This window comes from Puma concolor, chromosome C1, assembly GCF_028749965.1.
Source record: "Puma concolor isolate L17-30 chromosome C1, mPumCon1.1.hap2, whole genome shotgun sequence".
NCBI classification, from domain to species: Eukaryota; Metazoa; Chordata; class Mammalia; order Carnivora; family Felidae; genus Puma; species Puma concolor.
The window spans coordinates 2778294-2791778 of record NC_141674.1 but is presented as its reverse complement, the minus strand read 5'-3'; the positions used below and the strand labels follow the sequence as shown (position 1 = coordinate 2791778).

Sequence of the window (13485 nt, the reverse complement as noted above, 5' to 3'; positions counted from 1 at the left end):
GGTCTGGAGGCGTTGGGTGAGGACAGGAGAAGAGAAAAATCAAGTCTCTTGTCTCCTGGGCTCATGGACACCCTGGCAGGAACGGCTGACTATCCCCCAGTAGGGTGACTGCGTCCCCACTCAGGCCGCTACCACAGAGCACCAGAGGCCGGGAGCTCAAACACAGCCGGCATTTACTGCTCTGGAGCCCGGGAGGCTAAGATTGAGGCACGCGGTATCTGGCGACGGCCGGCTTCCTGGTGGAAGCGGTAAAGGAGAGCTCTGGGCTCTTGTTTCAGGGCACCAATACCACTCACTCATGAGGGACCCACCCTTATGACCTAATTACCTCCCAAAGGTCTCACCTCCAAATACCGAAACGTTGGGGTTTAGAATTTCAATATATGGATTTGGGGGGGTCGTACAAACACCAGCCACAACAGTGACCTCAGGCCCGGTCTACACCTGCTGCCCCTGCCCTTGTCAGTTTGGCATTTCTGCCGGGGTTTTCACATCCTAACCAAGTATTGTGGTGAATGTTAAGATGAGCAGGTGCGGTCTGGGAAGTGCCACCTTTTGGTCCCTGGTTTCTGGGACGGTCTTGTCTGCTAGTGTTCTCCATGTGTGCAGTGAACAGTTTTATTTATCTAAATTTTTTTTTAATGTTTACTAATTTTTGAGACAGAGCATGAGCAGGGGAGGGGCAGAGAGAGAGGGAGACACAGAATCTGAAGCAGGCTCCAGGCTCCGAGCTGTCAGCGCAGAGCCCGACGCGGGGCTCGAACTCACGGACTGTGAGATCATGACCTGAGCTGAAGTTGGATGCTTAACCGACTGAGCCACCCAGGCGCCACCCCCCCCTTTTTTTTAATTTAACAAAATTGTGATAAAATATACACACCACATGAAATCTACCCTGAACCATTTTTAGGTGTGAGGTTTGGTAGCATTCAGTGCATTTGCACTAACAGGCGGCTCGTCTGCAGAACCTTTCCCTCTGTCCCGTTAAACGCGAGCTGTGTACCCCCTCCGCCAGCCCCTGGTGCCCACCCACCCATCTCCTGTCTGTGTCCGTGAACTGACCCCTCTAGGGTCTGAGCTGTCAGCACAGAGCCTGACGCGGGGCTTGAACTCACAAACCGTGAGATCGTGACCTGAGCCGAAGTCGGATGCTGAGCCGACAGAGCCCCCAGGCGCCCCTGCAGTGAGCAGTTTTAAGCTAACACATGGTCGAAGCTGAAAGACCGCCCGTGATGACAGACTGTTCTGGAGACGCTTTCCAGACCCTGTGTCTGCCTCTCCTGCCTCCCAGCAAGGGCCACACTTGGTGGACAGCCGGGTGTGCTGTGGCCCATGCCACCACCCACAAAGCCCCAAAGCCCCCATCTGGCAGTCAGTGGGATCGGTGGGACATTATAAGCCGAACGTATGTGAAACCTGATGAAGGCCGAGGCCAGCCACCCTGCCGTAGGGCATACAGACCGGGAGCAGCAGGCACGCTCTCGCTACAAACGGTCCTTTCTTTATAGCAGGGATAAAGACACAACCAAGTGCTTATTTTATTGTTTGCTAATGCTTTTAAAATTTTGCAATAAAGCCCTTTGGCAGCAATGAGCTAAAATAATGAAAGTACACGTTTATCGAAAACCAAGTGTTTGAATTTCTCGAGGTCATTACAATTACGCGGAAGCTATAGTTGGCACAAAATGCTCATTCATGTTGTCCGCAGGCCCTCGCAAGGACACGGATCACACAGAAGCTTCTGCCTCCAACATCAGTGGTCCCTTGAGGAAGGCTTTGCCCAAAGACAGGATTTTACCACGTGTGGCTGCAGAAGGTCTCTTGCACATCTCACCTGGAGGCATGACTTTTCTTTTAGGTTACCCTCCGTCCTTCCAAACTCAGCCGGCTCATTTCAGATTCTAACTTTTCTTGTGCACGTGTGAAAGGCCAGCCGTTAGCTGTTAATACGTCAGTGCCACCAGCAGAAGAAGGATCTGGCAAACTGGTAAAGGGAGCCAATCTTAACCCATGTCCTCAGATACTTCAGACGGGAAATCGGTGAACTCCAAGAAAGTTTCAACGTTTTCAGTCCAATTTATGACCTAGAAATACCACTTTCACAATTTCATCCTGTTGGAGGCAAAGCACCTGAGATTCTTACAAGCACTAGCAAATTCACTGAGGAAGTTCCCCCCCTGCAGATAAAGCTACTTGTTTTATGGTGGTGATAATACGCATGTGTATGCGATGGAAGCTTCCTCACAAAAGCCGTGTTCTTATAGTAAAAAGACGTGTGGAGCAGATATCTGAAGGAAGAGCAGGTTGTGGAGAACACACAATTCAAAATTGTGCCCAACGAGGTGAGCCGATGTAACCATCAGATCACGTAAGTTGTCACAGATCAAATCATGTCAGTGTCGCGGACAAATTTACAAATATTTATGTGCACTCAGTTAAAGTAACTAAAGAGCGACCTGTTATAGCAAGAAGATACTGAATTAAAATGAATTAAAAAAAAAAATAAAACCTTCCATGTGGTAGTTTGTGCCTTGCTGCCCGCCATGAGGAAGTTTGTGGGAACGCTTGAGCTTTTGGAGAGCTTTGTAAATGCATCTGAGTGTCCTGTGATGGCCTGAAACTTTTGTAAATAAACCCTCTGAGTGTTTTGGTTGCATCAGACAATTTAACGACAATGACAATAGCCAACAGAAACTCCAGCTTTGGAGCCTTTGAGGAAATTATAGTTATTGAAAGCAAGCTTGCAAACAGGAAGACACTATATTTATCCGATACAAGGTTGAGGGGGTGACAAATGAAACAAGTCCTGACAGCATATAGGATTTGGCTTAGAAATTATATGACTGGGGCGCCTGGGTGGCTCGGTCGGTTGAGCATCCGACTCTTGATTTCGGCTCAGGTCATGATCCCAGGGGCGTGGGTTGGAGCCCCATGCTGAGCACGGAGCCTGCTTGAGATTCTCTCTCTCTCTGTCCCCCACGTCCTCTGCCCCTCCCCCCTCTCTGCCCCCCACGTCCTCTGCCCCTCCCCCCTCAAAATTAAAAAAAAGAAAGAAATGATATGATTGTGCTTTGGAATAATAGCTCAACTAGTAGACAGCATCTTTTAATGAAGCCCTAATTTTCATTAAGCAAATTAGTATTTTGCACTGGAACAGAACAAAATAAAAATATCTTCAAGTTCGCTGCATCTAAACATAAAGAAACGTTCGAGAGAATCACGTATGAGAACAACGTCAAAACAGGTAACTTATTTGATGAGTTCTTACCTCGTCGGAGTATTTGCCAAAGAAAGCTCCTCAGGACAGAAACAAGAAGCCAGTCTCCATAAATGCATTTGGGTGAAATATTTACACGTTTCAATGTGGAGAAAAACTAGCCGTGAACATGTTCTCTGTAGAGCTGAATTTGCTCTGAGCTTACCAGGTACCCCTGCACCTGCAGAGAGAAAATCATCTCAATTAAAAATGTTACGGTCTGACAGAGAGGAGACATCTTAAAGTGTCAACAATTTCAAATGTACTAACCAAAAAAATTACAGTTTTGAGGGAGGACACAAGTAGTTTTATGGAAACATTTTTAATGCTAACATTCTAATGAAAAATGCTACTCTTTAAAAAAAAAATTCCAATGGGTCTACGAATATAATAAAACCCACTTACCCAAAGGAAATACTTCAAAAATACACACCTGTAATTATTTTTAGTGCCCGCCTCTTCTGCCCTGCCTCTAGTGCCCCAGTTTGGATGGAGACTGAATGATCAGCCTGTATGTCTGCCACACAGGTTTTCAGACTTCAGAATCTTCCGGAAGCTTATCTCATTGTGATGCGGGCAATCTGAGACCTGTTCTGTTGCTGGTTTTCAATCAAGGGATGATGTACAACACAACACCGTAACACACAAAGATCTGAGGCATAGGGGCGCCTGGGTGGTTCAGTCACTTAAGCGTCCGACTTCGGCTCAGGTCATGATCTCATGGCTTGTGAGTTCGAGCCCCGCGTCGGGCTCTGTGCTGACAGCTCAGAGCCAGGAGCTTCTTCAGTTCCTGTGTCTTTCTCTCTCTCTCTCTCTGCCCCTCCCCCACTCACACTCTGTCTCTCTCTCCTTCAAAAATAAATAAACATTAAAAAAAAAAAGATCTGAGGCATATAGTTCACTAAGCTTTGACATACGTGTACACCCATATGGCCAACACCCAAGCAAAAGATGGAACATTTCCATCATTCTGGAACCTTCTTTGTGCCCCTTTGCAGTTAATCCCCCACTCCTAGGTAACCAGTCTTCTTCTTGTCTGAACTCACAAGGATCTGGGTCTGGGCCCTGGCTTAGTCACGGGCCAGCTGTGCACCATAACTTGGGTAGGTGCTCAAATTCTCCAAACGTCGCCCTCCATCCATGGAATGGAGTTGAAGGGTTGTTGAGAGATGCCATGAGTTAAGGTGTTGGCAGAGCGTTGGGCATAGAGCTGGCACTGAATAAATGAAAGCACGGTCGGTGGTGATTGAGGATGGAGATCAGCTTCCATCAGTGTAGGATTCCATCACCATGGGGGGGCCCAAATTCCACCAACAATTCTGTCAAGGTGTCCTGCTCTGCCCTACCTGTCTGCCAGGTGTCCTACCTGTCTACCCCTCCCTGCCCAAACTCCCTGTAGCCTCCCGTTGTCATTTTTTAAATATAATTTATTGTCAAGTTGGCTAATACACAGCATATGCAGTGTGCTCTTGGCTTTGGGAGTAAATTCCCATGATGCATTGCTCACACACAACACCTAGTGCTCATTCCAACAGCTGCCTTCCTCGGTGCCCATCACCCATTTTCTGCTCTCCCCCTGCCCCCCATCAACCCTCAGTTTGTTCTCTGTATTTAAGAGTCTCTTATGGTTTGACTCCCTCTCAGTTTGTAACGATTTTTTTCCTTCCCTTTCCCCAAGGTCTTCGGTTAAGTTTCTCAAACTCCACCTATGTCTGAGAACAGAGGATATCTGTCTTTCTCTGACTGACTTATTTCACTCAGCATAATACCCTCCAGTTCCATCCACGTCGTTGCAAATGGCAGGATTTCATTCTTTCTCGTTGCCAAGTAGTATTCCGTTGTGTAGCCTCCCTTCTTGAGACAGGCTTGTGACCAGCTCCAATGGAGATGGGCTTCTATCCTCTCCCTGAAAGCCCTTCTCCCTGGACACTCCAAGAGAGAGCCAGGTCCCCACTTACAAACATGTCCCCCTCCTCCAGCCCCTTCCCACGGCCCTTAGCCCTTGTGGCACTAGTCCATGAAGATAAGCCCCATGTTCACCTGGGTGGCTGAGCATTGGTTGAGCGTCCGACTTCAGCTCAGCTCATGATCTGATGGCTCATGGGTTTGAGTCTCGCGTCGGGCTCCGTGCTGACAGCTCGGAGCCTGGGGCCTGCTTCGGATTCTGTGTCCCTCTCTTGCTCTGCCATTTCCTCACTCTCTCTCTCTCTCTCTCTCTCTCTCTCTCTCTCAAGATTAAATAAAACATTAAAAAAAACGTTTTTTGATGATAAGCCCGATGTCCCTGTGGGGTGCTGCCCTCGGTACTCCAGGCACCTGACACAAACCAAAACACACAAGACAAGTGAGCCTCAGCGCGAAGGACCTGGCTGCTCGCATCATAGCGGAGAGCAGTGTGCATCCGCATTCTCTTCTACTGTGATTAATCAGAACGCCATGACTATGAGGGCCTGGGAAGGGCAGTTTTACAAACTGAATGTCACAGCAATCCCACATGGGAAGTGGGGACCCTTGCCACGCCCACGTTATGGAGGAGGACAGAACAGGCTCACCCACACCACCCAGCTAGAAGGTGCCGGAAGGGGACTTGGAGGCTCGCTTCTCTGCCTCTGCCTCCTGGCTGCATCTGATGGAGATGTGGGGGTGCACATCCTGAGTGCGTCTCATCCTTCACGGAGCTTCACAATCACCGGGGAGTGTTCCCTGGCCTGGTTCCCAGAGGCCCAAAGACAGCAGGTCTGCCTGTGACAGTCTGCCTGCTTGGAAGTCCCGAGGAGATTCTAAGGGGTACAGGGGCCACCGCCCTCGTGTCTCAAACTCTTGACAACATGGGAGCCCTGTCCCATCTCAGGGGCTCCATGTCACTTTGCTCAATTCCTGCAAGGATCTGTGACCACAAAGGGGACAGGGAATGCGGGGGGGGGGGGGGGCATGGCGCTCACACTTCTGGCTTTCTGAGCCCCTGTCCCCTGGACCCAGCCTCTCGGGGCTCAGGCCCCCACCCCCTACCCCTTGGGAAGAGGCCGTGCGGAACAGTGAACATCTCCCCAGAACTCACTCTCACATGTGTACCCCGCGATGTAAATACCAAGGAATTATTTTTACCTCGCAAGGGCTTGTTGAAAGTGTCTGATAATGTATTTATAACGGCCTGAGGAACTCAGCTAGTAACAACCACTCTGAGTGACAAGGAAAATTGTTAGAAATTTTTCCCTGTAAAAATAACGAGCCCCACCGAAACGAGCCAATCCAAAGAGCCTTCTGGTGGCTTCCTGCACAGACAGGTGTGGGGGGATGCAGAGCCCTGGGGGCAGAATATGGGCCCCTTTCTGACACAGGGTCTGGGGGAGCAGGGGGTGGGGACTGCTCTGGGTCTTGGTGACCTGTAGCAGCTCTGTCCCTCGGGCACAGCACTGGGAGAGCCAGGAGCAGCATGGCCGGAAGGGTCTTGGGGAGATTTTGTTCCACCGCCTGGCGGGGGGGGTGACTCAGGTCCATATCCATGCTAGCCGCTGGAGCCCCCAGGACCTGCGGCCAGCCCCCCGGGAGAATGCCTCCCCCCAGGGTGCCCAGGCTCCCTTCACCCGGTGCAGTACAAGCCAGCGCCACGCTGCCCACTTCTCCTATGCCCCCTGTCACTCCCTCTCTCCAGGGGAAATGCCTGCAGCTCCCTGGCCTGGCTGGTGGCTTCCTCCCAGATCCCTGCCCCACAGGGAGCAGGACCCCCTTCTGCACCCCAATAGATCCAGCCAGGGGTGTGACCAGAGCTCACTGCGGGACCTGGGGACACCTGTCTGCTTATGCTTCCTCAGCTAGAACAGGATGTTCTGGGGCCCACGGGCTATGCCTTCACATTCCAAGTTCCTGGGATTGAGTAAGGTCGCGAATATGCCCCGAACCTGAGCACTGGAGCAGCAGATGAATGGCTGTACGTTCGCTTGCGTGTGTCTGTGTAATTGCCAGCTGTATATGCAGGACCCATCACCCCATCGCATTAAGGAAAAGGTATCTGTGTGTGTCACCCGTTTCTCGTCACCACTGCTGACTTTCAGTGACTACGTCTGCAGGTTTTTCAGTCTAGATCTCTCCCTGGTCCTCACTCCTACCTTTGCCCTGGGTTCGGGGCTCATCGGCTCTCCCCTGACTCACTTCTGCAGCCTCCCTGCCTCCCACTGCCCCTGCAAAGCTCCCCTCTTTGGGGCCCAGTCTGAACATGTGTCTGTTCTCTCTCTAGCCTCACTGTGGCTCCCCAGTGCCCAGATGTGGAGGCCTAGTACCTCTGCAGCACACAGAGCAGAGCCCTCCACAGTGCTGTCCACCCTCCCCACCCGCTCAGCTCCTCCCTGCAGGGAGTCCCTGCCATGTTGCCCCACAGCCTGCGGTTTCTTACCCGGGGGTCTTTGCACACATTGTCCTCTTTGCTCCCAAAGGCCACCCTCCCCATCCACGCTCCAGCGCTTTCTGTCCTGCCCAGATTCTCTTGAAGAGCCAGCTCTGGGGCCAAGTCCTAAGGATCCCCCTCCCCCCACCCCCAGCCTCCCGCAGCAGGTGCATTCTGAAATCTGGAGCACCTGCCACGTGGTCCTCTCTTCCTGGAGAAGTGAGGCTGGTAACTGTGCTCCTCACCCTTGAAACCCTGGCAGGAGAGTCACCTGCACATCACATTCAGTGGCAAGTGCGTGCGTGTCCCTCAGGCCGGCTCTGAGCTCATGTGGAAGTAGGAAGGCCGCTTGGAAAAGCCACAGTGAGGGGGGTAAGATTTTATTCAGACCCCCTCAAATAAACGTGGCCCCCCAGGCCCTGCACACACTTTGCCCAACCTCATCCCCGCCATGACTCTGGGGGCTGGTTGTCGATCCTCTACTGCAGGTGGGGGACGTGATGTGTGTGGTGTGGGGCCTCCAGACAGCCAGGTCCCGCTGGTGGGGCACCTGGGTGGCTCCGTCGGTTGAGCGTCTGCCTTCGGCTCAGGTCATGATCTGAAGGTCCGTGAGTTCGAGCCCCGCGTCGGGCTCTGTGCTGACAGCTCGGAGTCTGGAGCCTGTTTCTGATTCTGTGTCTCCCCCTCTCTCTGCCCCCTGCCCCTACCCCCTGCTTGCACTCTGTCCCTCTCTCTCAAAAAGTAAATAAATAAACATTAAAAAAAGTTTTTAAAAGAAACCAACCAGGTCTCATGGGCTCTGGGACACCCCACGAGCTCCACAGCACCCCCAAAACACCCATGCGAGCCCCATATGTAGGACGGCCCAGGAAGGGGAGGGAAGCCACCATGGCCAGAGGCCAAGCCCTCGAGGAGGCTGGGTGGCTGTGTGTGCACCTATCAGTGAGACTCCAGGTCTGGGGCTCTTCTGGTGGGTGCAGGTCAGATCAGGTCAGGTCAGATCAGGTCAGGTCAGATCAGGGTCAGATCCAGCTACCGTGCAGGAGGCGAGCGGGCAAGGGTTCAACAGAAATCAGGGCAAGGTAGGGGGTCGGCGTGGAGGGCCGGCCTGATGCAGGACGAGGAACAGGGGGCAAAGGGGCCATTCTCAGGCCGCAGGCTCGGGGCCCCGAGGAGGGTGCACTCGGAGCCTCGGGCTGACTCACGACCAACTCCCCTTCATTGCAGCGGATCCCAAACCAAGTGCAATAAAAGCCTTTTCTCTGTTGCTGCCAAATGCCGAATATGAAAGCGACAGTGTCTATGTCAGCTCTTGGTTCCAACCGAGTCAGGGATGAGGCAAATTGGATCATTATTCATTTTATCGGTTACTTATGTTTGGAGCAATCTAACAATTACATGTAAAGTGCAAAGCATAAACCTGATTTACAGCGAGACTGTTCATTTACTGCCCCCACTTGGGCACCTGACAATTCTTGTTTCCACTTAGCGGCCCTCCCCCTCCTCCCCGTCTGGGTTCAGCACTCTGCCTGTTTATTTACAGGACGACCCTTGCGGACGATGAGGTCGTCACCGAGCAGGGACGAGTGTTGCTGACAGGTGGCGCGGTCCGTGTTCCATCGTGCGGGACCTGTGCAGACACCTCAGAGCCACCACAGGGAGTGGCGGAGGCCCTGGGGTGGGGAACGGGGGCCAGCAGGAGAGACCCTTGGCGGAGAGGTTCCAGCCCTGACCCCTACTGAGTCCCCGTCACCTGGACCTCGCAGCACCACCCCCCCTTATAGGGCACCTGGGGGATGGGCTCCCCAAACAGGAATGGGATTGACCTCGACGCAGCCTTACTTGCTCTGCTTATGAGCTCCCCTTGTTCTCAGGGTTGTCCTTCCTGGTGAGCAACCGGGGTCTGGAAGGGAGTCTGATACCCCTAGCCTGTTCTTCCACAAAGCACACCCTCCGGGAGCCTGGGAGCACCCAGGAACCCTGCTGGGCACAGCCCAGACAGGATTTAGACCTTAGTGTCAAAGCAGGGCTGTCATTGTGAGCTGATCCCCAGAGCTGAGGGATCCTTGGGCAGAGGGGAGCAGAGGCAGGGGCGGGGCGAGGGGAGGGGCAGGCAGCCCACCAGTTCCTGGGGGGGGGGGGTTGCTGCATGCAGGCTCCACAGCTGGCCTGGGGACCTTTCTGGGGTCTGACCCACCTGGTCGGGCCACAGGGAACCGGAGGCAGGAACAGAGAGGGGTCCCCACCCCAGTTCCATGCGGGCAACTACCCACCTTTACCCACCTTCCCACCCTCACGGCTTCCTCTGCTAACTGAAAGTGGTGAAACGAGACTTGATTGCTGAGGATTTTTATTTACCTGAAAACAAGGAAAAGCACCCCAGATGGTGAAGGGAACAAAGCCAGTTAATGAAAAAAAGGTCTATGGGAAAACAAAGCGGGGGGGGCCCCTGATCGCCCCTGGGGATGAGGCGGGAGGGGCCCGGGGTCTCTAGGACCCTTTGTTGTCTCGTTGGCAGAAACCCTCCTAATCGGCACTTAAATCATTTCACTCATGTGTGGAACTCGAGAAACTTAGCAGAAGACCGTGGGGGGAGAGAAGGGGGAAAAAAGTGTTACAAACAGGGAGGGCGGCAAACCGTAAGAGACTCTTGAATACAGAGAACAAACTGAGGGTTGGTGGGGGGCGGGGGGGTGGCGGGGAGGGGACATGGGGGATGGGCATGGAGGAGGGCACCTGTTGGGATGAGCCCCGGGTGTTTTACGTAAGTGATGAATCATGGGAATCTACCCCCAAACCCAAGAGCACACTGTATCCACTGCCCGTTAGCTAACTTGACAATAAATTATAATAAACAAACAAACAAACAAAGAAACAAATAAGTCAGCGTGTTGAGCACCTTTCGGTGGGTGCTATCAGGCCCAGCGGCAGTGGGGGGCCTCCTCTTCACCCTAGCAGCCCCTGAGACCCCCTTTCTCGGCCGCCCTGGGTATTTCCAAGGTGCCTCCCTCCCTCCAGCGGGCACCTGATTTTTGCTCCCACCATCCACTTCCCTCTTAGGGAAGGGACCCTTGTTTCCTTTGGAAGGTCCCACCCCATGCTCTTTCAGGGGTCCTGTGGGATCTTTTCACGGGAACACACAAGAGTGAAGCTGGCCTGGTCCCAGTGACCTCACGGGAAAAGTGGGACAGAGACCAGACTCCAGTGTCTCCCCTGAGCTGAGCTAAGAAAGGGCCAATCTTTGTGGCCGCTGGCGGGGCAGTCATTCTGTGATGATCAGGGGACACTCAGAGAACTCAGGCACGGGAGGGTGTTGGGGCTGAGTTGTGTCCCCCCAAATCCACACCCTCCTGGAACCTGTGAATGTGAGGGTTTTGCAGACCCAATTAGCTAAGTGAGGTCACACTGGATCCGACATGACTGGTGTCCTCCTAAGAAGAGAAGGCACATGGACACAGAGGGAGGGGGGCCACTGGACAAACAGACAGAGCTTGGGAAGATGTATCCGCAAGCCGAGGAAAACCAAGGATTACTAGAAGCCCCTAGAAGCCGGAGGGAAGCAGGGACAGACCCTCCCCTAGAGTTTCCAGAGACAGCATAGCCCTGCCAACACTCTCATTTCAGACTTACAGCAGCTGGCACCCTGGGACAATAAACACCTGTCACTGAAGTCACCCAGGGGGTGGTGCTCCATTAGAGCAGCCACGGGGAGCCGGCTGCAAAGTGCCACTGAGCCGCAGGGAGTTGAGGCTTTTCCAGCTCTGGACCATCGGGTCAGGAGCTCACCGTGGCCAGTGCAAAGTGGGGTCCGTGTAACAGAGGGTTTCTAACTGACAGGCTCTGGAAGGAAAGAAAGGGCATCATGGGGCAGGAGCAAGGATGTGTGCGTGACTTCCCCAAAGGACATGTGCTCCAGCTGTGTTACCGGCACACAGCCAGGTGCCACTGACCCCAGGCACCCGCAGAATCCCCAACAGTGACCGAATAAGGCCCTGCGTTCAAAATGCTCAGTGCGGCGGGAGAAAGAAACGATACTTCTAGAAGAGCCACGGTGAGAATCCGCCGATGGCTCCAGCCTTTCTGTCTGGTCTGATTATCAAAAGCTGTATTTAGAGGGTCACCTTTAAAATAAGACCTTCCAACACCTCACCTTAAATGATCGGGGGAAATACGTTCTTTCTGAGCAACACTTTCATGGGCTACATGTTCCCTCCAGGTTCAGTCACTAAAGTTCATTCATAGAAGTTGTGTTCCTATTGACGGGGAAGAAGACGTTTAGCTCCTGGGTGCAGAGAGCACGGGACCACCCCTCACTGATGGCTCACCCTCGCTTTTTCTCTTTCACTGGGGAGAGGAGGAAAGACCACCCTGTTTCAGGGCTTGTGGCCAGGAGTTCGGACCCTGTGCTTTCAAAGTCGGCGTTCATAACGACCTGATAAGGAACCTCCATTTCTTTCAGCTCAGGAAACACGGTAGTTAAATAACTTTCTATAATCACACCACTGGGTAGTGTTGGAATGCGCGTCTGTCTGTTTCTAAAACTCATGCTTTTTTTTTTCTTGAGTTTTAAAGGAAAAGAGGCCCAGTGTGGCCACGGCCTGAGCTGTGGTTCCACAGAAGGTCTGAGGCAGAATGAGCACTCGCCTGGTTAATCCCCAGTTCACCATCCGTACAACCTTCCACCTTCGCTGCGTGCTCTAGAACGTGACCCAAAAATCTTAATACCAGGAAGTGCTTCCCAGAGGACTTAATGTGCATTTCGCTTTTCCAGCAAGAAAAAGGGAAGGGAGCGTTCACCTCCTCCCTGCTTTGGGGGGCAGAATGGATCTGCCTCTGGGCTGTTGAGGGTCTGCTCCCTCTTACCCCTGGAGCAGGATACACTGACCTTTATTCTTACTGTCTCTAATGTAGGCTTTTCCCCTAAAGACAATCTGGGCAAAGTGCAGCTGGACCTGGAGGGGCACTGAGGGGCCCCGAGTCCCAAGAGAGTGGACCCCTGAGTGGCACACCGACAAGCACGCCGGGAAGGGAGCAGCAGGGCGGCCGGGGAGCCCATCCAGGAAGGTCTCTGGCAAGGGCACCCCCTTCCTCTTTCCCCAGCTGCCCCACTCAAGGGGAGCACCTGGAGGCGATTGTCCTTGGAGGTGGGGAGGGGTCCTGGTCCCCAGTCCTGATCCAGATAACAAAGAGGACCCACGGCTGCATTTCCTCACCACGGAAGCTTCTCGTGGTTTCCATCCAGAGGCTGCTTGCTTGCACCACCCCTGCCCCCCAGGTCTTCCAGTCCAGCTCGTCCCGTCTGGGGAAGGATCTCCTCTTCAGGTGGCTGCACCTGCCGCCTCCCTTCTGCTTGCGCGCTGGCTCCCCTCTGCCTGCCCTGGAGGACGGAAGTGTTATCCGCTCAACAAACGCCAGGCTCTCACCTTTTCATATGGAGGGTGTCCCTGCAACAGGCAGAAAACCCGCCTCAAATGTCACCCCGCTAAAAGCGGCTGTAAGATATGCACGGACCCTCCCCTTTATCCCCACGGGAAGGGATCCCTTTATGTTCGTGCCCGTAAAGGAGAGTAGGGCCCCCACGGTGGCCCCAAAGATGTGACCTCATCCCAGTCCCCAGTGCCATGTGACCACCTCTGGAACAAGGACCCTGAGAGGAGGGGTCACCCCCAATCGTTCAGGTGGACCTGAAACGCGATCGTGTGCGTCTTTCTGGGAGAGAGGCAGGGGAAGTTCCACGACAGACACGTATCGTGGAGAAGCCCCGTGAGCTGCAGAGGCTCTGAGAGCCCCCAGAGGCTGAGAAAGGCAGGGAAGATCCTCCCTCGGAGTTTCTAAGGAGAGCAGTGCC

At 53.4% G+C, this 13485-nt stretch overlaps 1 long non-coding RNA gene across 1 annotated transcript; it reads right to left on the bottom strand.

Annotated features, from left to right (window-relative positions):
- Positions 1-1595: 1595 nt before the first annotated feature.
- On the bottom strand, positions 1596-3872 carry LOC147577730 (uncharacterized). Its single transcript, XR_015254130.1, has 3 exons — positions 3690-3872; positions 3269-3437; positions 1596-2112 (listed from the first exon to the last, which is right to left on the bottom strand). It is a non-coding gene; the product is annotated as an uncharacterized LOC147577730 (long non-coding RNA).
- Between the last annotated feature and the right edge of the window lie 9613 nt (positions 3873-13485).